The sequence below is a fragment of the Eleutherodactylus coqui genome, chromosome 7 (genome assembly GCF_035609145.1).
Source record: "Eleutherodactylus coqui strain aEleCoq1 chromosome 7, aEleCoq1.hap1, whole genome shotgun sequence".
In the NCBI taxonomy this organism is placed as follows: domain Eukaryota; kingdom Metazoa; phylum Chordata; class Amphibia; order Anura; family Eleutherodactylidae; genus Eleutherodactylus; species Eleutherodactylus coqui.
This window is the reverse complement of record NC_089843.1, coordinates 14,104,318-14,130,106: the sequence shown is the minus strand read 5'-3', so window position 1 is coordinate 14,130,106 and position 25,789 is coordinate 14,104,318. Positions and strand designations below refer to the sequence as shown.

At 48.4% G+C, this 25,789-nt stretch overlaps 1 protein-coding gene across 2 annotated transcripts in view; it reads right to left on the bottom strand.

The window, feature by feature from the left end:
* HSPA12B (heat shock protein family A (Hsp70) member 12B) overlaps nt 1-8,399 on the bottom strand; it is a 67,891-nt gene extending 59,492 nt beyond the window's left edge. For both annotated transcript variants that reach the window (XM_066572867.1, XM_066572868.1), the window contains exon 1: nt 8,225-8,399. The gene's annotated coding sequence lies outside the window, so the exon portion shown is untranslated. The remainder of the gene's footprint in view (nt 1-8,224) is intronic.
* Nucleotides 8,400-25,789: the final 17,390 nt, after the last annotated feature.

Below are 25,789 nucleotides of genomic sequence, written 5' to 3'. Positions count from 1 at the left end.
AACCCAGCTCAGCATATAAGTAAAGCACCAGAATCAAGCTCAGTACGTTGAAACAGTACCAGAACGAAGCTCAGTACATTGAAACAGCACTAAAACCTAGCTCAGTACATAAATACAGCACCAGAACCCAGCTCAGTACATAAATACAGGACCAGAACCAAGCTCAGTACATAAATACAGGACCAGAACCAAGCTCAGTACATAAATACAGGACCAGAACCAAGCTCAGTACATTAAAACAGCACACAAAGCAAGCTTAGTACATTGAAACAGCACTAAAACCAAGCTCAGTAAACTAAAACAGTACCAGAACCAAGCTCAGTACATTGGAACAGTACCAGAACCAAGATCAACTTTTAAAGCAGCGCCAGAACCAAGCTCAGGGCGTTGAAACAGTACCAGAACCCAACTCAGTACATTGGAACAGCACCAGAACCAAGCTCAGTACATTGAAACAGCACCAGAACCAAGCTCAGTACATTGAAACAGCACCAGAACCAAGCTCAGTACATTGAAACAGTACCAGAACCAAGCTCAGTACATTGAAACAGTACCAGAACCAAGCTCAGTACATTAAAAAGCACCAGAACCCAGCTCAGTACATAAATACAGCACCAGAACAAAGCTCAGTACATTGAAACAGTACCAGAACCAAGCTCAGTACATTAAAAAAAGCACCCGAACCAAGCTCAGTACATTAAAACAGTAACAGAACTAAGCTCAGTACATTGAAACAGTACCAGAACTAAGCTCCGTACATTGAAACAGTACCAGAACCAAGCTCAGTACATTGAAACAGTACCAGAACCAAGCTCAGTACATTGAAACAGCACCAGAACCAAGCTCAGTACATTGAAACAGCACCAGAACCAAGCTCAGTACATTAAAAAAAGCACCAGAACCCAGCTCAGTACATTAAAAAAAGCACCAGAACCAAGCTCAGTACATTAAAAAAAGCACCAGAACCAAGCTCAGAACATAAATACAGCACCAGAACCAAGCTCAGTATATAAATAACGCACCAGAGACTGGCTTAGTACATTGAAACAGTACCAGAAGGAAGCTCAGTACATAAATACAGCAGCAGAACCCAGCTCAGTACATTGGAACAGTACCAGAACCAAGCTCAGTACATTGAAACAGTACCAGATCCAAATACAGCAGCAGAAGCTGTAAAAAAAAAACCCTTTTTTAAGAATATATATTCGACAATTAGAGATGAGCGAGTATACTCGCTAAGGCACATTACTCGAGCTCGTCTCTAAAGATTTGGGGGCCGGCGGCGGGCGGGGAGGAACGGAGCGGAGATCTCTCTCTCCCTCTCTCCCCCCCCCCCCCCCCCTCGCCCCCCGCTGGCTCCCGAATCTTTAGAGACGAGCAGGGAGATACTCGGCTAAGGCACTACTCGCTCATCTCTAACGACAACCTTTATAATGCTGCGAGCGTAGCTGCGGTGGCTAACCTTTACTACACCTCTAAACACTATGGGTACCATATAATGTACCAACATACTGTCTGCACGCAGTGATTATAATGCAGTCACTTCCAGTGATCACAACTAATGTTTCTTTTTGGAGTCATTCATATTCGCTTGTCTTCCCTCTGGGCCTAGCGTCACCACTGAGAGTACCTCTAGTTGTCACTCACCTCAGTGCGCTGCCCCCATCCAGCTGCTGAAACCCACCTAATAACAGTGGCCCCCTGTGTGACCCCACTTAGCAACTAGACCCCAAGTGTGGCCCTACTTAGTAATAAGACCCCCTCAGTGCCCCCACTTGGTAACAGGACCACCTCTGTGGTTCCAAATAGTAATGTAGACCCCTCTTGTAGCCCCACTTAGTAGTAGGATCCCCTGGGTGCCCACACTTAGTAATAGACTCTCTTCTGTGCCCCCAAATAGTAATATTGACATCCTATGTACCCACAAATAGTAATATTCACCCCTTCTGAAGCCCCATTTAGTAATAGGACCCCCTTGTTGCCTTATGCATATTTAGGGCTGCCCCTGTTCCTAAACCCCAGGCTACATAGCAGAGCTTGTTCTCTCCTTCCCGGCCCTGTGCTCAGAGTGCAGTGAATGCAGGAGCCAGGAGGGGGAGTGAAGAGGCTCTGCCATGCAGCATGCACAGAGCCGTGTGTGCTAATGAATGTAACTATTCCAGCAGCTGGAGTTTTAGGGGCGGGGCTGGGCAGCCCTGCATCAGAAAAGGGCACCTGGTGGCATCGCCTTCATCTGGATGGAGTGATGTGTCCTGTGCAGTCGCACACCCCAAAGGCCGGCCCTGTTTGTGACATATTATACACTGGCAGCTCCTATGGATACTTATATATGTTTTGGAAAATAGTCCTAAGATTAGCCCCCACTAGAAAGTGAATTCCTCCAACCTTTCTTGAAGGAGTGCCAAGATTGGGGGTGTGCAGCCATGAAGTCAGTGCACCCCTCCAGCAGCATGGAAGGAAGAGGCGCAGGATGTGAGCACTGCTGGGAGGAAACTGGACAGGAGCTGCATGTGAGTCATTGGGTGGTCCGCACATCACCGGCTGCAGACCACTCACATAATGTGAGGGGGAGATCAGCTGTGTACAGTACAGGGGGCAGCGGCCTGGATGTGGAGAGTGGGCATTAAGTGCAGTCAGGGGTTGGCTGGCACATTTTAGCTTGGTGGCAAGCACAGTGAGGCAGGGGGCGATGTAGGGCGCGGTGGTTACAGACAGAGTTATAAATATAACTGTTCCTGAACTGCAGGGGATGAAGGGGTTAATGAGGTCTTCCGCTCCACAAGCGGTTCGGGGGCTTTGATTCTACATAAACCTAGTCGCCCGTCGGTAACCGGTGTCTCCGCAGAGATAAATGCAGGCCGGTGCCGCGGTACGTCTCTCCTCTCCGGGGCGACCGCCGTACCATCCAGCTACTCACATCTTACTAGTAATACTCCATACGGTCTCTCCAAGGTCGGTGACATCACAGCCGGATGAGCCAGAGTACATCCGAAATGTCGGAGCTCCGCCTCCCCGCGGACGCACGCACCGTAGGTGTGTACAGACATCTCACGTACATCTCCATCTCACATCCCTCAATGGCGCACAGCGCTGCTAACCCCAAGGTGCCCTTTTCCCCACTACAGCACACCTTACATCAGGCATCATCCATCCTTACACCGTCACTCTTTACCAGCGGTAACCGTACACCCCATCCCGCGATTGTAGTCCCTTTGGGAAGATCCTCCCATAGTCCGAGCTCGTCCTCCATAATGCCCCTAGTGTGTGCCCACTCACGCTGTTGGACTGCTCCTACATGCCCAGCAGGTTGTTCCAGGCTCTTGGATCTACATGGCTGTCGTATATGGGTACACGGTGCCGTCATCTTCATCATGACCGTGTCTTTGCGGGAAGGCAGACTCCCTCTCCTCCCAGCGGTCTGCGTCTTTTGGTCCTCTGTAGTCCTGCACTGCCCTCCCAAGCATGGGGACAGCACTCTGGTCAGACCGGTAAGGCCTCATGTCCACTGGCGGATCGGATTCTGAATGTGGGAGCCCGCCGCGGAATCCGACCCTGCCCGCCGCCGAGGACCCTGCGTTACCTGTCCGGGTCTTCTGCGTCCTGTCCGGGTCTTCTCTTTTCTGCTATGCGGAATGGTGCGGGCCTTCCTGCAGAATCTGCGGCCCGGATCGGACTTCGATGGAAGGCGTCCCTGTGGGATCCGCCCATAAATGGAGCATACTGCTATTTGTTTTCCAGGCCAAAAGGTCCGCAAATCAAATCTACATGCTTTATTCCATGTTTCCCTACGGGCGGCTTGATTTGCGGATTTTCCATGTGGGTGATCCGCGCAGATTCCGCACATCAAACCCGCCCGTGGGCATTGGGCCTTGGGCTGCCGACGCGGCACTCTGTAGCCTCCCCTTGGCCGCCTCTTTCAGACGATAGGAGCAGCAGCTCTGTAGACCCTCTTGGAGCCGCGTCTCTGGTCCGTCTCTGCCTGCTGTGGTGCAGATGAGAGGCTTTAATATCAGACGCCTATTCGAAAATCGCCTCCGGTCCTCGGGGAGGGGGCGGGGCCTAGCTTACCCTCTTCCCAGATCTTCTATACTGGTGATACCACCTGCCTCACTATAGTGGCGGGACCCCCCTATACAGCCTTTAAGAGGCTACAACACAAGGACACTGCCCAGCGCCCTCCAACAGGGAGCGCACCTGCTTCTACTGCCCTCCCTGGCCATCGCACGGGTGGAGAGGGCGCGCCCAATACAGTGCACGTCAGTGCTTCTGAGAGCAGCGCCGACAAGCGCCCGTGTCCTGCTCCCCCGCCCGGCTGGGTGCACGTGCAAGTAAGGGGAAGAAAAAATCCACAGCCATTCCACACCATTTTCTGCAGATTTTGGGCGCATCTGCAGCAGATTTAACCCTTTCAGCCCTAACAAATCCGCCACATATGATCACACCCTAAGAGAGGGTCCAAAATAGGGCGGTTTTGATGCAGAATTTCGGTGTGGACCCTCCGCATGGAAATTCAGCGACATTTAGAGTATCAGCAAAGTGGATGAGATTTTGAAAATCTTGTCCATAAGCTACATAGGGAATAATCCGCAGAGACTTTTCGGCTGCTGAATTCACCTCTCCACAATGAGGGCGTTCATTCTGCATGAATTATGGGATAATCCGCACCAAATACTGCGGGTTGGAGGCTTTCCGCTGCTGATCTACAGAGGAACGTCTGCTGCACACAGTCCACTGCAAACCAGTGGGTACCCAGCCTTACGGGGAAACACAGGGCAGCTCTCCGCACTCAGCCAAGCCAAGTTGTGCAGCATGGCTCACCTGTGAGTAGCCAGCCCCACCGTAACATTCCACCTCTTACCTGTTTATAAATGCAGCACAAGAACCAAGCTCATATCAAGTACAGCACCAGTGCCAGGCTCATAACATAAGTACTGCGCCAGAACTATCATAAATATAGCACAATAACAAACCTCAGTACATAAATACAGCATGGGAACCAAGCTCATAATATAAATACAGTAGCAGAACCAAGCTCATAACATAAGTACAGCACCAGAACCAAGCTCAGTAGATAACTATAGCACTGGAATCAAGCTCAGTACATAAATACAGCACCAGAACTAAGTGTATTGGCCCAGTGGGCACTACAGGACACTAGCAGCACACTTGTCCTGTCTCACCTGCCTGTATGCCGTCCCTGGATACAGAAGGTGCTGTCCGTCGGAGAGACCCTGTGTCTCCCCTTCTGCTCTAAGCTAAAGCTCATCACTGACATCAGCTAGCCTCTCATTGACTGACAGTCAGGTTTAAAGGTTCTTTGTTCAATGGAGCCGCTCCGGCGTGCTCGCGCCGGAGAGCTGGTCTGCGCATGCGCAGAAGACCTCGGCGGCGCGAGCACGCCGGAGCGGCCCCATTCAACAGAACAGAAGACCGCACAGTGCAAGCGCGTCTAATGGAAGGAGAAGACAGCGTTAGTCGGCGCCATGGAGACGAGGACGCCAGCACCGGAGGGGGTAAGTGTATAACTTCTGTATGGCCAATATTTAATGCACGATGTACATTACAAAGTGCATTAATATGGCCATACAGAAGTGCTGAACCCCACTTGCTTTCACGGGACAACCCCTTTAATCTCACTGGTGCAGAGCCCCAGGGGCGAGAAACAAACATACAAGTCCCTATACAAGTGGGCAGGTAGAGATAGAGATGATAAAAAGAAGTGACGCTGAGCAGTTAGCAGACTCAGCCAAGTGCGTGTGAGGGAGAGGTTGCAGTTCCTGTAGTCGGCGAGGAGGAGTGTTCAGCCAGTTATTCCTAGCCGAGGTCGAGTGTGGTAGACAACCCGCTCCCTTGATATTCTACAGCAAAGTTCCAGAAGACCCTTTCAGTGGTGCATCTTCATCAAACAGTGAGCGTTGAAAACCAGCGAATCATCAAATCAATCTTATTGTATCTTGCCCGTCTTATATTGCATCCTTGTTTACCTGAGACAAAGTTAACCTATTGTTTACCAATACCGAAGTTATTAAAACTGCTCACTCGCAGTTTACTAAACTATACTGGACTGGTCTCCGTTATTTCTACGGCCTACCATCTGGAGTGACAAAATAGAGTGTGGCGTCACCGTGACAACAAAGGGCCTCCAAACATACCAACTGTAAGCATATACCATAAATACAACACCAGAACCAAGCTCATAACAAACACAGCACCAGTGCCAAGCTCATAACATAAGTCCCCCAGGAGAAATAAGATCACTACACAAATACTGCACCAGATAAATACAGTACCATAACCAAGCTCATAATATAAATATAGCACAATAACAAACCTCAGTATATAAATACAGCACCAGAACCAAGCTCATAATACACGTACAGGACTAGAATCAAGCTCATAATTTAAATACAGTAACAGAACTAAGCTCAGTACAGAAATACAGCACAGAACTAAAATTATAACATAAATACAGCACCAGAACCAAACTCATAAGATAACTTGCCGCTGAAACAAGCTGATAACATTAATAAAGTACCAGAACGCCGTAAATAAATTGTATATATTCTATAAGACACCTTTATAACGCGGCTCAGCTGTATACCTCTAAATAATGCAGTTACCATACAATGTTCCCAAATACTGGCTCTACAGTGATAGTGATTACAGTGCAGTTACCTCCAGTAAACACTGATGCTGATGTCTCATTTTGGAGTCATCCATATACAAATTTCTACTTTCTGGGCCCAGACCGCCATTGAGACTTCCAACAGCCATGACTGTTCTCATTCCATACTCTTCCCAGCTTTTCAGTGCTCACCCATAGTACTAATGTTACTGCTGTGGTTCCACTTAGTAATAGTTACCCCCTCTGCAGCCCCACTAAGTATTAGGACCTCATATGTGGCCCCAGTTAGTAATAAGACCCCCTATGTGATTCCACTTAGTTATAAGACCCCTACATAGTTCCACTTATTACCAAGACACTCTATGTGGCCCCACCAGTAACAAAACTCCCTCTGTCACCCCATTTAGTAATAAGACCCCCTGGGTGCTCCCACTTAGTGACAGGATCATCTGTGGCCTCAAATAGTAATAGTGCCCCCCTCTATAGCCCAAAACAGTAACTAGTGACCCTAATAGTAGAGCAGCTCCTCTGGGCTGCCTGGCTCGCTCCTAATACTGCGGCGGCTGGAAGGTGTTAAAAGGGTTGTACCAGAATGTCAAGTATGGTGGACAGGGCATAATTTGCTGATCGGTAGGAGCCTCACTGCTGAGACCCCTGCTGATCTCAAGAACAGGACACCCATGTCCCGTTCTGCCTGTTCCTGCAGGGTCGCTCCTCCCCCATAGTGACATCACTGTGGCCGAGCATGCCCGGTCAGCGCTCCCTTCATTCCAATGGGGCTGATGGAGACACCCAAGTGCTTGCCGAAGGCCCATTGAAAATGAATGGAGCGTTCGTGCGCTTGTGCCATGATGCCAGTGTGAGCAGCCCTGCACAACTCTCAATACCCCGTCTAGGAGGAACACATATCGGCACAGGTGGATATGTTTGCTGTGTGGTTGCTATTGTCCTTCCTGTGATAAGCCGCCAGCTGACTGCTGCGCTCTCCATAGGGTGGTCCTCATAGAAGTCTATGGCCGCCTTACCTTGACTCCATATACAGTATATACATATCCGTTAGCGGACCAGAGGCGTAGCATTAGGGGTGCCGAGGTAGTAGTCACACCTGGCGCCTCTGGGGGCCAAAATAGGAAGACATCCGGACTATAAATGGCACTTGGTAGGTGGGGGCCCCGTTAGCAATGTTACTCTGGGGCCCCAGGTTCAACATACCTCTCTGTGCTGGACTATGCACAATAACTCCAGTGCGAATCTGCTTGACCGCAGTCGTATTTGCTGAGGGACGCGGTCGGTAACCATCAATCTGCCATCACCATACTGGAATGATGTAGCAAAGTTTAACTTGACACTTAATGCAATACCCAACGTTCCCTACTGCAGTTTATTTGCTTTTGTTCCACTTCGATAACTTGTTGCAGGAATCATTAGCATCGGGTTAAACTTTGCTACATCTGTAACCATGTAGAAGTTGCTGGTCAGCCCCTCCCCCTCTACAATCGCCGCAATCCAATGCTGCAGTATATGTGATTGAGCCCCACAACCCGCTGTAAACCCGTCCTCGCAGGTAACCAGCCTCCAATAGGATTCAGGTCACAGTACCTCGGGGTGCAGGGTCTCCGTTACACCTTCGCGGCTGATCTGGCGCTGTCGCTGCGGTTGCTGTAAATCCTGCGATCCGGTTTATTGGCTGCAGTGGAGAAAGTTTTCTTTCTTCTCCGAAGCGAAGTTCATTCTTGGTTTTCCTCTCTGCTGCAGCCTGATCCCTGTTTCCTCCTTGCAGTCACTCCCAGATGCAGGAGGCGGAGGCTGGAGCCGGGATCCCCAGGGAGGGAATATTACACTCCGCGCACTCAGCTCTGCTACATCGCTGCCTCCTCCACATCACTGCTGCTTCATTACTCTTTAGTTTTATGTACACAAGTGTAGCAGAGCTGAGTTTGTCATGAAGCTATTTGGGGCTGAATTATTTCTGTCATATGAAGTACAGCAGTCCTATGTAAGGCCTAACTCCCATGGGCGGATTTCCGCCACGTAAAGCGCCCGCAATCACCCGCGGCATGCTCTATTTGCTGCGGGCATACGCACGGACGGCTTCCATTGCAGTCAATGGAAGCCGTCCGTCACACTATCTTCCGCTGTAGCACAGCGGAGGATAGCGTGAAACCGCTTCCCCACCCACAACCGGCCACGTCATCTGACGCTGTGGGCGTGTCATCTGACGCTACCGGCGCGTCATGTGGGACGTCGGGCGGCGAATCCAGAGGTAAGTATGGAGTCTCTGGGGGGGGGGGGGGGGGGGGGTGCGCCGTGACGGACTCCGCTGCGGTATTCCGCTTGTGGAGCCCGTCACGGTCGTGGGCACTAGGCCTAAGATCGCAGATAACATAATGATAACTCTCTGAGCACAGATAATATAGTAGATTTGACGTGCAGTCCTATGTAACACCAGAAATGAACCAGTGATAACTCTCTGGGGTCAGATAATGTAGCAGATCATAGACTGGTAGAGTTGGTGGGTCCTCCGGGGTCATCTGGTCCTCCGGGGTCATCGGGTCCTCCGGGGTCATCGGGTCCTCCGGGGTCATCGGGTCCGACCCCCTGCTCAGTGCAGGATCACTAAATCATCCCAGACAGATATTTGTCCAACCTTTGTTTGAAGACTTCCACTGAAGGAGAACTCCCCACCTCCATGCAGTCTGTGACCTGCAGTCCTATGTAAGACCACAGATAGCACAGTGATAAGTACAGATGACGTGACCTGCAGTCCTATGTATTATCACAGATTATGACATCACGTCTCTTCTGCCTTTCTATTTATACTTAGTATAATGTAATCATTGCTTCCTGCCGTTGCTTCCTCTACTCTTGTTCTACTTTGGTCCCGACTTCCTTTATTTTTCCTCTTCTATGAAGATATGGGAACTAGAGATAGTGGAACAGGATCTCCTCCTCTCTATGTGTACAGTGTATGGGAGGGATATAGATAGGGGAGCAGGATCGCCTCTCCTCTATGTGTGCAGTGTATGGGAGAGATATAGATAGGAGAGCAGGATCTCCTCTCCTCTATGTGTGCAGTGTATGGGAGAGATATAGATAGGAGAGCAGGATCTCCTCTTCTCTATGTGTGTAGTGTATGGGAGAGGTAGAAATAGGGCAGCAGGATCTCCTCTTCTCTATGTGTGCAGTAGATGGGAGAGATATAGATAGAGAAGAGGAGATCCTGCTCCCCTATGTGTGTAGTGTATGGGAGAGGTAGAGATAGGGGAGCAGGATCTCCTCTTCTCTATGTGTGCAGTAGATGGGAGAGATATAGATAGAGAAGAGGAGATCCTGCTCCCCTATGTGTGTAGTGTATGGGAGAGGTAGAGATAGGGGAGCAGGATCTCCTCTTCTCTATGTGTGCAGTAGATGGGAGAGATATAGATAGGGGAGCAGGATCTCCTCTCCTCTATGTGTACAGTGTATGGGAGAGATAGAGATAGGGCAGCAGGATCTCCTCTTCTCTATGTGTACAGTGTAAGTAGAGATAGAGATAGGGGAGCAGGATCTGCTCTATGTTTGCAGTATATGGGAGAGATAGAAATAGGGCAGCAGGATCTCCTCTTCTCTATGTGTGCAGTGTATGAGAGAAATACAGATTGTGGAGCAGGATCTCCTCTCCTCTATGTGTGTGCAGTGTATGGGAGGGATATAGATAGGGGAGCAGGATCTCCTCTTCTCTATGTGCACAGTGTATGGGAGAGATAGAGATAGGGGAGCAGGATCTCCTTTCCTCTGTGTGTAGTGTATGGGAGGGATATAGATAGGAGAGCAGGATCTCCTCTCCTCTATGTGTGCAGTGTATGGGAGAGATATAGATAGGAGAGCAGGATCTCCTCTCCTCTATGTGTGCAGTGTTTGGGAGAGATAGAGATAGGGGAGCAGGATCTCCTCTTCTCTGTGTGTGCAGTAGATGGGAGAGATAGAGATAGGGGAGCAGGATCTCCTCTCCTCTATGTGTGCAGTAGATGGGAGAGATATAGATAGAGAAGAGGAGATCCTGCTCCCCTATGTGTGTAGTGTATGGGAGAGGTAGAGATAGGGGAGCAGGATCTCCTCTTCTCTATGTGTGCAGTAGATGGGAGAGATATAGATAGGGGAGCAGGATCTCCTCTCCTCTATGTGTACAGTGTATGGGAGAGATAGAGATAGGGCAGCAGGATCTCCTCTTCTCTATGTGTACAGTGTAAGTAGAGATAGAGATAGGGGAGCAGGATCTGCTCTATGTTTGCAGTATATGGGAGAGATAGAAATAGGGCAGCAGGATCTCCTCTTCTCTATGTGTGCAGTGTATGAGAGAAATACAGATTGTGGAGCAGGATCTCCTCTCCTCTATGTGTGTGCAGTGTATGGGAGGGATATAGATAGGGGAGCAGGATCTCCTCTTCTCTATGTGCACAGTGTATGGGAGAGATAGAGATAGGGGAGCAGGATCTCCTTTCCTCTGTGTGTAGTGTATGGGAGGGATATAGATAGGAGAGCAGGATCTCCTCTCCTCTATGTGTGCAGTGTATGGGAGAGATATAGATAGGAGAGCAGGATCTCCTCTCCTCTATGTGTGCAGTGTTTGGGAGAGATAGAGATAGGGGAGCAGGATCTCCTCTTCTCTGTGTGTGCAGTAGATGGGAGAGATAGAGATAGGGGAGCAGGATCTCCTCTCCTCTATGTGTGCAGTGTATGGGAGAAATAGAGAAAGGGGAGCAGGATCTCCTCTCCTCTATGTGTACAGTGTATGGGAGAGATAGAGATAGGGAAGCAGGATCTCCTCTCCTCTATGTGTACAGTGTATGGGAGAGATAGAGATAGGGGAGCAGGATCTCCTCTCCTCTATGTGTGCAGTAGATGTGAGAGATAGAGATAGGGGAGCAGGATCTCCTCTTCTCTATGTGTGCAGTGTATGGGAGAGATAGAGATAGGGGAGCAGGATCTCCTCTTCTCTATGTGTGCAGTGTATGGGAGAGATAGAGATAGGGGAGCAGGATCTCCTCTTCTCTATGTGTGCAGTGTATGGGAGAGATAGAGATAGTGGAACAGGATCTCCTCTCCTCTATGTGTGCAGTAGATGGGAGAGATAGAGATAGGGGAGCAGGATCTCCTCTCCTCTATGTGTGCAGTAGATGGGAGAGATAGAGATAGGGGAGCAGGATCTCATCTCCTCTATGTGTGCAGTGTATGGGAGAGATATAGATAGGAGAGCAGGATCTCCTCTCCTCTATGTGTGCAATGTATGGGAGGGGTAGAGATAGGGGAACAGGATCTCCTCTCCTCTATGTGTGCAGTGTATGGGAGAGATAGAGATAGGGGAGCAGGATCTGCTCTATGTGTGCAGTATATGGGAGAAACAGAAATAGGGGAGCGGGATCTCCCGTTCACTATGTGTGCAGTGTATGGAAGAGATATAGAGATAGGGGAGCAAGATCTCCTCTCCTCTATATGTGCAGTGTATGGGAGAGATAGAGATAGGGGAGCAGGATCTCCTCTTCTCTATGTGTGCAGTGTATGGGAGAGATAGAGATAGGGGAGCAGGATCTCCTCTTCTCTATGTGTACAGTGTAAGGAGAGATAGAGATAGAGGAGAAGGATCTGCTCTCCTCTGTGTGTGTAATGTATGGGAGAAATAGAGATAGGGGAGCAGGATCTCCTCTTCTCTATGTGTACAGTGTATGGGAGAGATACAGATAGGGGAGCAGGATCTCCTCTTCTCTATGTGTACAGTGTAAGGAGAGATAGAGATAGGGGAGCAGGATCTCCTCTATGTGTACAGTGTATGGGAGAGATAGAGATAGGGGAGCAGGATCTGCTCTATGCGTACAGTGTATGGGAGAGATAGAGATAGGGGAGCAGGATCTCCTCTCCTCTATGTGTACAGTGTATGGGAGTGAGAGATAGGGCAGCAGGATCTCCTCTTCTCTATGTGTACAGTGTAAGGAGAGATAGAGATAGGGGAGCAGGATCTGCTCTATGTTTGCAGTATATGGGAGAGATACAAATAGGGCAGCAGGATCTCCTCTTCTCTATGTGTGTAGTGTATGAGAGAAATACAGATTGTGGAGCAGGATCTCCTCTTCTCTATGTGTGCAGTGTATGGGAGGGATATAGATAGGGGAGCAGGATCTCCTCTTCTCTATGTGTACAGTGTATGGGAGAGATAGAGATAGGGGAGCAGGATCTCCTTTTCTCTATGTGTGTAGTGTATGGGAGGGATATAGATAGGGGAGCAGGATCTCCTCTTCTCTATGTGTACAGTGTAAGGAGAGATAGAGATAGGGGAGCAGGATCTCCTCTATGTGTACAGTGTATGGGAGAGATAGAGATAGGGGAGCAGGATCTCCTCTCCTCTATGTGTGCAGTGTATGGGAGAGATAGAGATAGGGGAGAAGGACCTCCTCTTCTCTGTGTGCAGTATATGGGAGAGATAGAGATAGGGGAGCAGGACCTCCTCTCCTCTATGTGTGCCTTGTATGGGAGAGATAGAGATAGGGAAGCAGGATCTCCTTTCCTCTACGTGTGCAATGTATGGGAGAGGTATAGATAGGGGAGCAGGATCTCCTCTTCTCTATGTGTGCAGTGTAAAGGAGAGATAGAGATAGGGGAGCAGGATCTCCTCTTCTGTGTGCAGTATATGGGAGAGATAGAGATAGGGGAGCAGGACCTCCTCTCCTCTATGTGTGCCTTGTATGGGAGAGATAGAGATAGGGGAGCAGGATCTCCTCTTCTGTGTGCAGTATATGGGAGAGATAGAGATAGGGGAGCAGGACCTCCTCTGCTCTATGTGTGCCTTGTATGGGAGAGATAGAGATAGGGGAGCAGCATCTCTTCTCCTCTATGTGTGCAGTGTATGGGAGAGGTATAGATAGAGGAGCAGGATCTACTCTTCTTTATGTGTGCAGTGTATGGGAGAGATAGAGATAGGGGAGCAGGATCTACTCTTTCTTATGTGTGCAGCGTGTGGGAGAGATAAGGAAACTGGATCTCCTCTTCTCTCTGTACAGTGTATGGAAGAGATAGAGCTAGGGGAGCAGGATCTGCTCTTCTCTATGTTTGTAGTGTATCATTGACATATAGATAGGGAAACTGGATCTCCTCTTCTCTGTGTGTGTAGTGTATGGGAGAGATAGAGATAGGGGAGCAGGATTTCTTCTCTATGTCTGCATTGTATGGGAGAGATATAGATAGGTGAGCAGGATCTCCTCTTCTCTATGTGTGCAGTGTATTAGAGAGGTAGAAAAAGGAGGAGGTTCTGCTCTTCTTTGTGTGTACAGTGTATAGTAGTGATAGAGTCCTTCTCCTTATGTGTAATGTGTATGTGTGGGAGAGATAGAGACTGGGGAGCAGGATATTCTCTTATCTATGTGTGCACTGTATAGTGGCCCAGAATTAACCAGGCCCCTCCATAAGTGTAAATGCATTTGTCTTGTGCCCATTTGTTGTCATTGTCTTTCATGTTTCATGAATTTAATGTGTATTGCACCTCTGCAGCACTGAATGAGTTACTGTCTGGGTTATGTCTGAAAAATGTATCTTGTTGTGTGTCATGTGATTGTTCTATCTCTATCTCTATCTCATGTTGGGGCATGTTCAAGGGCGTCTACTTATTCGATCTACATGGGGGGGGGTCGTAACTTTCGACGACGCTCGCGTGCGCGCCATTTATCGTAGGATAGTTATACTATGCCTATAAACTTCCCAGGAGTGTACTCAACAACTTCCCAAAGTTTCATGGCGATCAGATGAATGGTGTAGTAGCGCATAAAGGACAAACAGACAGACAGACACGCAGACAGACATACATTCAAATATATATATATATATATATATATGATTGCAAGGTGTATGCAAGGGAGTCTTGCAAGAGGGAACACGTCAGTTTGGAGTTTTGCAAGCAAGCCACACAGACACTGTCTGGTCTGTATGGTACAGAATGGAAGAGGCTGAGCAATGGTCTGAAGTGTGCCCACGGCACACTTCACCCAGGCCGTCCTGTTGGTAATCTGGAGGACCGAGAGTGTGAGAAGAGCCGCCATGCAGCGTTGAGTGCCCATCTTCCAAACGTGACTGTTGACCAGTAGAGAGCTGGAGAGAGTGAAGGAGAGTGGCTGGGAACAGAACCCCACAGATAACTAGACGGTGGATTCCTCTGCCATCCTGTGAATCCTCCCTGTCACACCACTGTGTGTTCTGTACCCTTTTCCTGCTGGCCTGTGTATACAACTGTTTTCTTCAAGTGAATGAGCACTGACGACCGTTCCTTGCTTTGCTTTGAAATATTTCACTGTGTATATGGACCACTTATTTCAACCGTCCGGATTCACCGCAGAGGAAGGAACGGTGGCGTCATGAGTGACAAGAACTTTAAGGTAACCCACGTATTGGGTTATCCCCGTGAAACTCCCCCAGCAGTAACTTGGATGGGTCCTGTACTACCCCTGGGGGAGGAAATGGTAGAGCCCTGCGACAAGGCCTCAATCTACCCCACTCTCTCCTCGGCTGTGGGCCCGCTCCTCAGATGCTGCAGGGCGGGGCTTATGGCGTCCTGAACAGGATGTTTCCTGCATACCTATTCCCACAAGATGGAGAGGAAACTGCCTCCGCCATTTTCCCAGACCGGAGAGGAAAGTTATATTGCCTGCGTCTGTGTGTCCAAGGACTTTCTGTTATTTCCAGCCCCCTGAGCACTTACTGGAGAGACAAGGCTGAGTTCCTGCACAGAAAAGTTCAGAGAAGCGAATCCTCCACTCAAGTCCTATTCCTACATTGCCAGGATGCATTCTTCCCTGAGACAGGGACGTGTGGAGCTGTTGGACCCTGTTGTGTTACCCTGTTTATATTTTATACCTTTATCCAAAAAAATGGTCATGGACCCTCAAAATGGCACCCTGGCTTCTTCTTCACTCTGTACTCTAAAGCCCATGAAAAGTTCCTGCCAATGCTGCACACTGTATGGGAGGGATATAGATAGGGGAGCAGGATCTCCTCTCCTCTATGTGTGCAGTGTATGGGAGAAATAGAGATAGGGGAGCAGGATCTCCTCTCCTCTATGTGTGTAGTGTATGGGAGAGGTAGAGATAGGGGAGCAGGATCTCCTCCTCTCTATTTGTGCAATGTATGGGAGAAATAGAGATAGGGGAGCAGGATCTCCTCTCCTCTATGTGTGTAGTGTATGGGAGAGGTAGAGATAGGGGAGCAGGATCTCCTCCTCTCTATTTGTGCAATGTATGGGAAAGATAGAGATAGGGGAGCAGGATCTCCTCTATGTGTGCAGTGTATGGGAGAGGTAGAGATAGGGGAGCAGGATCTCCTCTCCTCTATGTGTGTAGTGTATGGGAGAGGTAGAGATAGGGGAGCAGGATCTCCTCTCCTCTATGTGTGTACAGTGTATGGGAGAGGTAGAGATAGGGGAGCAGGATCTCCTCTCCTCTATGTGTACAGTGTATGGGAGAGATAGAGATAGGGAAGCAGGATCTCCTCTCCTCTATGTGTACAGTGTATGGGAGAGGTAGAGATAGGGGAGCAGGATCTCCTCTATGTGTACAGTGTATAGGAAAGATAGAGATGGGGGGGCAGGATCTCCTCTTCTCTATGTGTGTGGTGTATGGGAGAGGTAGAGATAGGGGAGCAGGATCTCCTCTTCTCTATGTGTACAGAGTATGGGAGAGGTAGAGGTAGGGGAGCAGGATCTCCTCTCCTCTATGTGTACAGTGTATGGGAGAGATAGAGATAGGGGAGCAGGATCTCCTCTCCTCTATGTGTGTACAGTGTATGGGAGAGGTAGAGATAGGGGAGCAGGATCTCCTCTCCTCTATGTGTACAGTGTATGGGAGAGATAGAGATAGGGAAGCAGGATCTCCTCTCCTCTATGTGTGTAGTGTATGGGAGAATCACCAGTCAGTGTGTCAGCAGCATCAGGGTGTTTTTTTCAAGTAGATGAATCAGATGATAAGCTTTAAAACTTCACCTTTATTTCGTTTCGCAAACGTTATGCGAAACGAAATAAAGGTGAAGTTTTAAAGCTTATCATCTGATTCATCTACTTGAAAAAAACACCCTGATGCTGCTGACACACTGACTGGTGATTTGGATACCATTTGGACGAAGGGTCTGCGTCCGATTTCAGCACTGCATCAACAAATCTATATTTTGGCTCTAGTGAGTATATCTCCTATCTTTTCTGATGTGCTGCAACTATCTGTGAATTTTCTGTAGTGTATGGGAGAGATAGAGATAGGGGAGCAGGATCTCCTCTCCTCTATGTGTGTAGTGTATGGGAGAGATAGAGATAGGGGAGCAGGATCTCCTCTCCTCTATGTGTGTAGTGTATGGGAGAGATAGAGATAGGGGAGCAGGATGTCCTCTCCTCTATGTGTGTAGTGTATGGGAGAGATACAGATAGGGGAGCAGGATCTCCTCTATGTGTACAGTGTATGGTAGAGATAGAGATAGGGGAGCAGGATCTCCTCTCCTCTATGTGTGTAGTGTATGGGAGAGATAGAGATAGGGGAGCAGGATCTCCTCTTCTCTATGTGTGTAGTATATGGGAGAGATAGAGATAGGAGAGCAGGATCGCCTCTCCTCTATGTGTGCAGTGTATGGGAGAGATATAGATAGGAGAGCAGGATCTCCTCTCCTCTATGTGTACAGTGTATGGGAGAGAGAGATAGGGGAGCAGGATCTCCTCTCCTCTATGTGTGCAGTGTATGGGAGAGATAGAGATAGGGGAGCAGGATCTCCTCTTCTCTATGTGTGTAGTATATGGGAGAGATAGAGATAGGGGAGCAGGATCTCCTCTATGTGTGCAGTGCATGGGAGAGATAGAGATAGGTGAGCAGGATCTCCTCTCCTCTATGTGTACAGTGTAAGGAGAGATAGAGATAGGGGAGCAGGATCTCCTCTCCTCTGTGTGCAGTGTATGGGAGAGATAGTGATAGGGGAGCAGGATCTCCTCTTCTCTATATTTGAGTTGTAATTATAACAAACATATTCTTCAGCTCTGCATCACCTTTTCAAACAGCACCTTAACTTGGTGCTATATGAAGGTGAGTGGTCCCCTTTAAGTTTACATTTGTCTAAGTATTAGAAGTATTTGTAAATCTGTCCCAATGTATCTGTATTTCCCTGAATGTTCCTTTGGACTATAGGCTCTAGGCTGATACTTGGGGTAACCAGAAAAAGGCCGCTGTACAGTGTATGGAACCTTCAGATGAGACCACCATCACCTGATACAAACCGTCCAAGTGATTTTGGTGGTACATATAAGGAATGTGTTACGATGAGATGAATACTTATATGCCAGTCACTGATGTCCTACTACAGAGGGTTGAGGGGGCTTTCTGACCACTGGTGGTTGGGGGTTTCTCTCCAGGTGTGTATGGTAGCTTCTGGCTCTGCTGTTCCTGCAGTCTGTCTTTAGGATTCACATTACATGTTTTCTGGCTCCAGAGCCACGGACCAAATAATTACATAATCTGCCAAAAATCTCCTCTGAAATCACTTGCAGCTGATGTGGGGTTTCCTAAACACAGAGTAGGGAGGCCCGGGGACTGCAAACCGCCCAAAATGCAGATAAAGCGCCAGTACATCAGTGCCAGGACTGCCAGAATGTACAGATAGTGAGCTGCATGCCTGACTATAACCCTCATCATCTGCGGCTCCGTCCATCCAGGATTCATCTACCCGTCTGCACTGCAAAGCTTCTATTAGAAAATTAGAAAACAGTAAAACTGTAACAATAACAAACTCCTCACCACATAGGGCAAAAATAAGACGCCTCACCCCCGGCCCCTGATCCACAAAGGGTTTATGATAACATCAGTTTATGGAGTTTCCCCCACCGCCGTACACCGCTATATAAACTGAAACTACAGGTCCGGCCACATCTCACTGAAACCACCGAGACCAAAGGAAACCATAACTAATACCAACATGAATGACTAACCAAACATCACCTTAAATACTAAACCAACCCGCGTACAATCAAACTACCAACAGATTTTTTGGTACCCCAGTGCGAGCCGGGGGCCATGCCAGCTCCACATGTCTGTGCCTATAGTTCAATGTTCAGGATGTGCCAGGCTACGGGTCAAGGCATGAATCCCACTCCCCAACGAACCTACTTACCCCCCAAAACATGACTATATACCTATATACATATGAACACATAAACTCCATAAACCTACATACATATTATACACTATTTAGCTACAACCCCCAAACCTAAGGTCAGCTGACTTGCAGCCCTATTTCATCCCATTTTACCCAAACCAAATCAGTAGGTTTCCTGGTGCACTCGCAGCCCTCCACCGGGATTGGAGGTGATAAGCTGGCCACAGATATGACAAAGCATCTTTCCCTGATGCCTGTTAAAAGGTCTCCCTAATCTTTACCTAATTTGCCCTAGATTGCCCTCTATCCTCCCCTCAGTCTGACATAGAAACTGCCCCTATCCTTGCCCTGCTTTCTTCCTACTCTGACTCAGAAATTTAAAAAAAGACTGTTCCTAATGAAAAAAAACCCCTCTCCATTAGGAGAGAAGCCTTAGATGTGCCCATCCTCTCGTACTCCGCAGAATGCACCCGCGCCAGGTCACCCAAGATGTTCCTACATACGTATACACAGGGAAAATGGGATTGTTCTCAGCAAGAGAAACCAAGTAATCTTGTAGATATGAGACCTTTTAATGGCTAACAAAAAACCCATGATGTTATAGCGAGCTTTCAAACCTTTTTGGGGTTCTTCCTTAGGCATAATGAAGTAGATCGAGATTAAGCACTGTGCACTGCATGGTGGAACCTAACCACTAGGCTAACTAGGAATAAAGTGCAGCGGTTCCTGCCACCAAAACCTCTGAAGGTTCATAAACCCACTCTGCATAGGAGAGGTGTGCCAGCTGAGGCCAGCCATTGACATACCTCTGTATTAAAGGGGCACTGAAGAAAGAAATGCTCCATGCTTTCCATCATGTTGCTGTATTCCTGACTGCGGCCCTATTAATGGGAATCCTGTACTTCAGATTACCCCTTACATACAGTCTTCTATGAAAGCAGCACCAAGCCAAATCCCAAAACGTCAAGGGAATTCAGGTTGAATTCAGTAAACGTAACCCTCCAGATCCTGGCTTGGGAAGTTCTTGAGTGCCAGGGAATTCTAGAAATGGAGTCTCCTTGTCAGAGTCCTGATCTCTCACATCCCCAGACGCCACCCACATATCACCTTCAGAGCCAAGGTAGCATAAGCTGGGAGATATCTGAGCTGTGTGATAAGGTCCTTCACTCGCCCTCCTGTCTCCCATTCTCAGAAGAAGGGCTGAAATCATCCTCTGCAGGAGTAGACCCATGGAGAAGCCCTCTCCTGCCAGACGTTGCCTAGATTGATCTTAAAAAAGATGTTTACAAGAAACACCACGGGGTTGACCATAGACAACCCCCCTAGTCTCCTCGTGCGGTATGTAACATCTCTCCCGATTAGGTTCAACCTATTCTCCCACAACATTAGAAAGAACAGGTTGTAGACCCGGGTCCAGAGAGGTTCTGGCAAAATGCATGCTCTGCCCAGGTAGATGAATAAAGGGAGCAGGTATGTTTTGATCAGACTTTTCCCTGAAGGGTCAAAAACCAACCACTGATTCAACCTCTGAGTGTCTACCGATTAGATGTCACATTACGTTTTCTTGGCAGACTGTTTTTGCGGGGTGGTTTCCCATTGCCCTCCCCAGTCATCTTTTTACCCCCAGCAGCTGGGTAACTCATTTTACCGACCTCAGAAGGATGGAAGACCTTGAGCTAAACCACCCAGGGATTGAACCCACAACCGTCAGGTCATGAGCATTTCTGCTGCCTTAGCACTCTGCGCCTCACGAAGCTCTACCCAGAGATACTTGTGATTAACCCGAGCAAATGCTTTTGTCGTTACCCAGTAATCAGCTCTACCATACTCCACTACCTCTCAGACACCAAGAAAAGCACTAAGGCCTCATGTCCACGTGGACATGTCCGCAGTGCATCACCCGCAGCGTGATCCGTGCCCCATAGGGATGCATTGGACACCCGCAGGTAATTATATACCTGCGGATGTCATTTTTCCCTGAGGCGCGGATTGCATGTGTGGGAAAACACCCGCAGCATGCTCTATTTTAGGTGCTATGGCCTGGAACAGAGCAATGCTGGGCCCCTGAGAGAAGCTGGGGTGCAAACTTCACCAACAGATTAAACAGCACTTTTGCCATAACTTTTCTGTATGTATTGAAAAGCACTATGGTACGCCAGTTCTCAATGCACCTCAAATCTTTTCCCTCTTGACAGAATGATCAAGGTCAACCTACTCCTTGACCTAGGTAGAGTGCCCGAGAAAAGACCTCAGTCAAGAGGAGACTCAAGAAGACCTTGAAGGTTTGATAATACTCAGATGTTAAGCCAAAGCTCACTAATTACCAGTCTAACTTCTTCCCTGATCTCTTCTGTTAAAACATCAAAAGAGATGTCTACCCCCGGCTCAGGGACAGTTTCATAAAGGAAAGGCGACATAATGCATGAATCTAGATCCCTCTTTCCCAAGATTTGTGAATAGTAGGATCTGACAACCTCCACAATCTCTGTACTATCAATCAACCTGTACTATTTACTGAGATCAATCTGTTTCTGTAAGGAGCAGGCAAGCGGTACTTCTCAAAAACCAAGGATGCGTGTCTATCATAGTGACACTACTTGAGTAAAAATGTCACTCTGGAGATCTCCTTCAGTTGAAACAACATGTTCGAGATTCCTTCTCAGTCCCTGATACAGGCGGTACCTGTCAAGTCACCTGAGATTGGAGTGCTCTCGGAAGAACCTCGCCACCCTCCTCTTGAACATCTCCCACCACTCTGACTTTCAACTACAGAGATCCAGTAATGGCACCTGGCTCCACATCCTCCAAGAGTGACAAATATAATTTCCAAAGGCCTCTGCCCATCTGAGGGTATCTGCAAAATTCAGAGAATTCCACCTCAACGACAGACACTGGCGAAGAGACGGCTTTCTCCTTGAAATAAAACCTGTGTATTTTAGACCAAGTCCTGCCACTATAAAAGGTGAATCCCTCGTGGCCTGGGGAGTGCTGGATGTGGACATCCACCAGGCGAGCCTCGCTAGCTATGCTATTAAGTGCAACACTGTCAAAAGCCAACCGCCTGATGCTGGAGCCTTCCCTATCACAGGCCCTTGTGACTGTATGAAAATCATCTCAAAAGACTACTTGATGGCTGGTAAAAATGTAAGGCTTGATCTTCATGGAGAGACTCTTCCTGTCCTTTTTTGACTGGGGACTACAGAGGTTGATGAGTCTTAGTTCTTGCTCTTTCGTGAGGACAACTAAGATCAGGCACCTTCCCATTTCTAACTCAACACCTTGTCACTCATCGTTACCAAAGCAGTAAAAATGACTGCACATCATCGCCCCCATCCAAAGGAGCTGAGACTGCATTAGCAAAGGAGCATAGACAGTGGCTAAATGGGTGACCAAGATCACCAAACAAGTAGCACCTAATCTTTGCACAGGAGGTAGCTAGATGACCAACAACTGCAAATAGAGCTCAAGTGCGGTGACCTATGGCAGAGACATAGTAGACACATGGTAGCCGACAGCCTGCAGCTGTCCAATGATAACGGCGATTGTGTTAAAGTAAATAGAAAGCAAAAAAAGGTTAAATTTTCAACTCCCCTCACAGATTGGATCCATGAAGGGAGCTGTTAGTACTCACCCCCATTCTCTGCAATGTGCTGCAGCGTTCTAGTCCTTCCTGGACGTCATACCGCCTTCTTCAAGTCCCTGGTCATGTGATCGCCGTTTTCCGATGGATAGCAATGATCATGTAAAAGTAAAAAAAAGTTAGTTTCACCTCCCGTCACAGATCCGACTTGTGAGGGGAGGGGAAATTACGTACCTAAGGCCTCCGGCAATGTTTATCCATGGACCTTTCCCCTTTGGCGCATGCTCCCGCTGGCAAAATGGTGCAAGCAAGCGCAGGAGCTGGGGAGGGCCGAGGAAATTTATCATCTCATTGCTCCTGGCTACTAAAGGTAGCCGAGAGCCTGGAGTAGTGACCAAGGGCTGCGGTGAGCCGTCCGCGGTCACATGATCATCATTATCCGTAAAAGTTAAAAAAACAGATAACGTGTAATGTTCTTTTCGATTTGGGCCCATTTTGCATACGGACATAATATTAGGGCCACAGTGGTTATGTTTCTGAACACAGAACAAACGGGAGGATCCATTTTAGGGTGAAAGTCTTCATTAAGATGTGTGCTGTACAGAAAAAACTGTTTTTCAAATGACACAATTGCAAAAAAAATGAAAATCGTAATTTTCTCTTTCTGCTTTGCTTAGATTCATTCAAAAACTGTGGGGTCAAAATACGTAGTACACCTCTAAATAAATTCGTTAAGGGGTCTAGTTTTCAAAATGGGGTCATTTGTGGGGGTTCTCTGTCGTTTTGGCCACTCAAAAGCTCTACAAGTGGGCAATGGGGCCTAAAACATCTTCAATCAAAATGTTGGTTTGGCCCCCGTTGTGCATAAAGTCTTAAGTTTAGGCCCACAATCGGTATGTTTCTGAACACACATGGTAAAGTGACACATGTCAGATTTCCAAAATTTGGCTTTGTCATTAAGGTGCAAACAGGCTTCATGACTAAGGGGTTAAGTGCCCCATTACCTCAAACCTATCATTCCAGCCTCTAAGACTTCTCCAGAGCAGCACTAGTCCTCTGGAACGCACTACCAAAGCCTACTCGGGCAATCCAGGACTCACAAAACTTCAGGCGTGCTCTAAAAACGCAGCTCTTCAGGGAGCCATACCGCATTCCCTAAACAAACCCCTCTGTATGCTGCCTGATAACATGTTCCCTGTCTTACTAACTGTTTAGTGGCCCAGCGGGTCCTACAGAACACTCACAGCACACCTGTCATGTCACACCTGTTTATGTGCCATCCACTGATATAAAAGGTGCCCTCTGTAGGAGAGACCCTGTTTCTCCCCTTATCTTCTAAGCCCAGAGCTTAACACTGATGTCAGCTGGTCCCTCATTGGCTGACAGTCAGGTTTAATTTCACTGGTGCAGAGCCTCAAGGGCGGGAAAGCAACACCACAAGTCCCTATGCAGGAGTGGGAGAAGTCCAGAAAGTGCGGCAAAGGAACAGAGGAGATAAAAGGAGGAGGCAGTGAGCAGTTAGGCAGACAGGTGTAAGAGAGGAGAGGTTGCAGTTCAGTTGTGTCAGAAAGGAGGAGTTACCCGCACTAGAGCATGTCAGCAGTTCAGCACGTTCCCTTCCAAGGTCGAGTGAGGTGTAAACCCGTTCCCTTGGCACCCCACAGCAGAGGAGAGAAGAACCTATCTGAGGTCCCTCTTCGTCAAACAGTTAGTCATAGCTACCTGGTAAATTCAAATCCAGGATTAGCTGTTTTAGGCACTGTTGTACTACAGGGTTCCAGGTGTGGAGTTCCTCCTGCCAGCCAATCCCCACAGGTCTGCTGCATATATATACACACCAGTCCCTCTGCAAGAGGAAGCTGGTGTCCCTTCTCTCTAGGTTTTGTAGTCCTGCATGCCTGTATATATGTTAGGTGTGTGAACAGTGTCTTGTCCAGTGTCTGTGCAGGTGGGCAGACATCAAGTGTGGTCAGTCCTGTTCTGTGCTCATTCTGTCTTTGTTTGTGGTGTGAACATGTTCTATGTGTGGTGGCTGCAAGAAAGGTTGGTGTCGCTGGACTCCTGGTTAGTGTAGGGACTAGTGGTATAGGCAGGTGCCATGAAGTGGCCCGCTAGCTTCCATATTTTCAGCAAAATGTCAATTAATACCTGGCATTTATAGCTTTACCACCTGCTACTAGTGTTTGCCTTTTGGCTGCTGTAGGGTGTGATTCCAGCTCTGTGTGTCAGCTTACTCTGTCCAGTTGTCCCTGTTATGGTGGCATTTTTATGTGTCCTATCCTGCGTGCGTGGTTCCTAGGAGCAGCAAGGGCCCAGATCCGAAGACCGCTGGACTCCCCTTTATAGGGGCGATGTCCCCACTCAGGTAGGTCTGTGTCACCAAACCTAGTAGTAGATGGGTAGAGGTGTATATCCGTGGTAGTTCCTGTTGTTCCCTATCCGTCATTGGGCACGTTCGTGTGGACCCGGTGCTTATTAGCCCACATAACAAAGTTAGTAAATCTGTACACTCCCCAGATTGCTAAACTATTACTGGACTCGACTCTGTTATCTCTTCAGCATACCGCCCAGACCGTTACAAAACTAGGCCTCCAGCCATATGTGCTACCGTAAGTTCATTGGGGCATTACAACTGCAATCCCTGCTAGCCGTAATCAACCGCCCCTTGTAAGTCATACCGTATCAGCCATGGCTTAAGTCTGACCACTGTCCATGTGTATAGCATCTGTTGCTCTCCACCTCGCCATACCGTGCACATCTCCACCTCGCCATACCGTGCACATCTCCACCTCGCCATACCGTGCACATCTCCACCTCGCCATACCGTGCACATCTCCACCTCGCCATACCGGGCACATCTCCACCTCGCCATACCGGGCACATCTCCACCTCGCCATACCGGGCACATCTCCACCTCGCCATACCGTGCACATCTCCACCTCGCCATACCGTGCACATCTCCACCTCGCCATACCGTGCACATCTCCACCTCGCCATACCGTGCCCATCTCCACCTCGCCATACCGTGCCCATCTCCAGCCCTTTACCTTCTGTATCCCCCCATTAGCTGTAATATGTAAGCTTGTTAGAGCCCCGCACCCCTACTGTTTCCATCAATTGGTTATTAGATGCAACCGTAGTTTTGTTTCTGTTCTCCCTGTCTTGTAAGCGCTGCGGAATATGTTGACGCTATATAAATAAAGATCATTATTATTATATATACATACATATATATACTGATAGTAGTTACACTCATACAGAACAGGAGACGTTGACACACAGACGCACACACTAATATACACACACTGCTCAGTACAACTTCTCTTGCTCTCCCCGCCGGAGGTGCACTTGTGTGTTCCTGGATGGGGCCTTCCGTGCTCTGGATCGCTCACTTTGGCTGCTGGGTGCGTCCAGTTCAGCTTCCTGAGCAGCTCTTATTGTATATA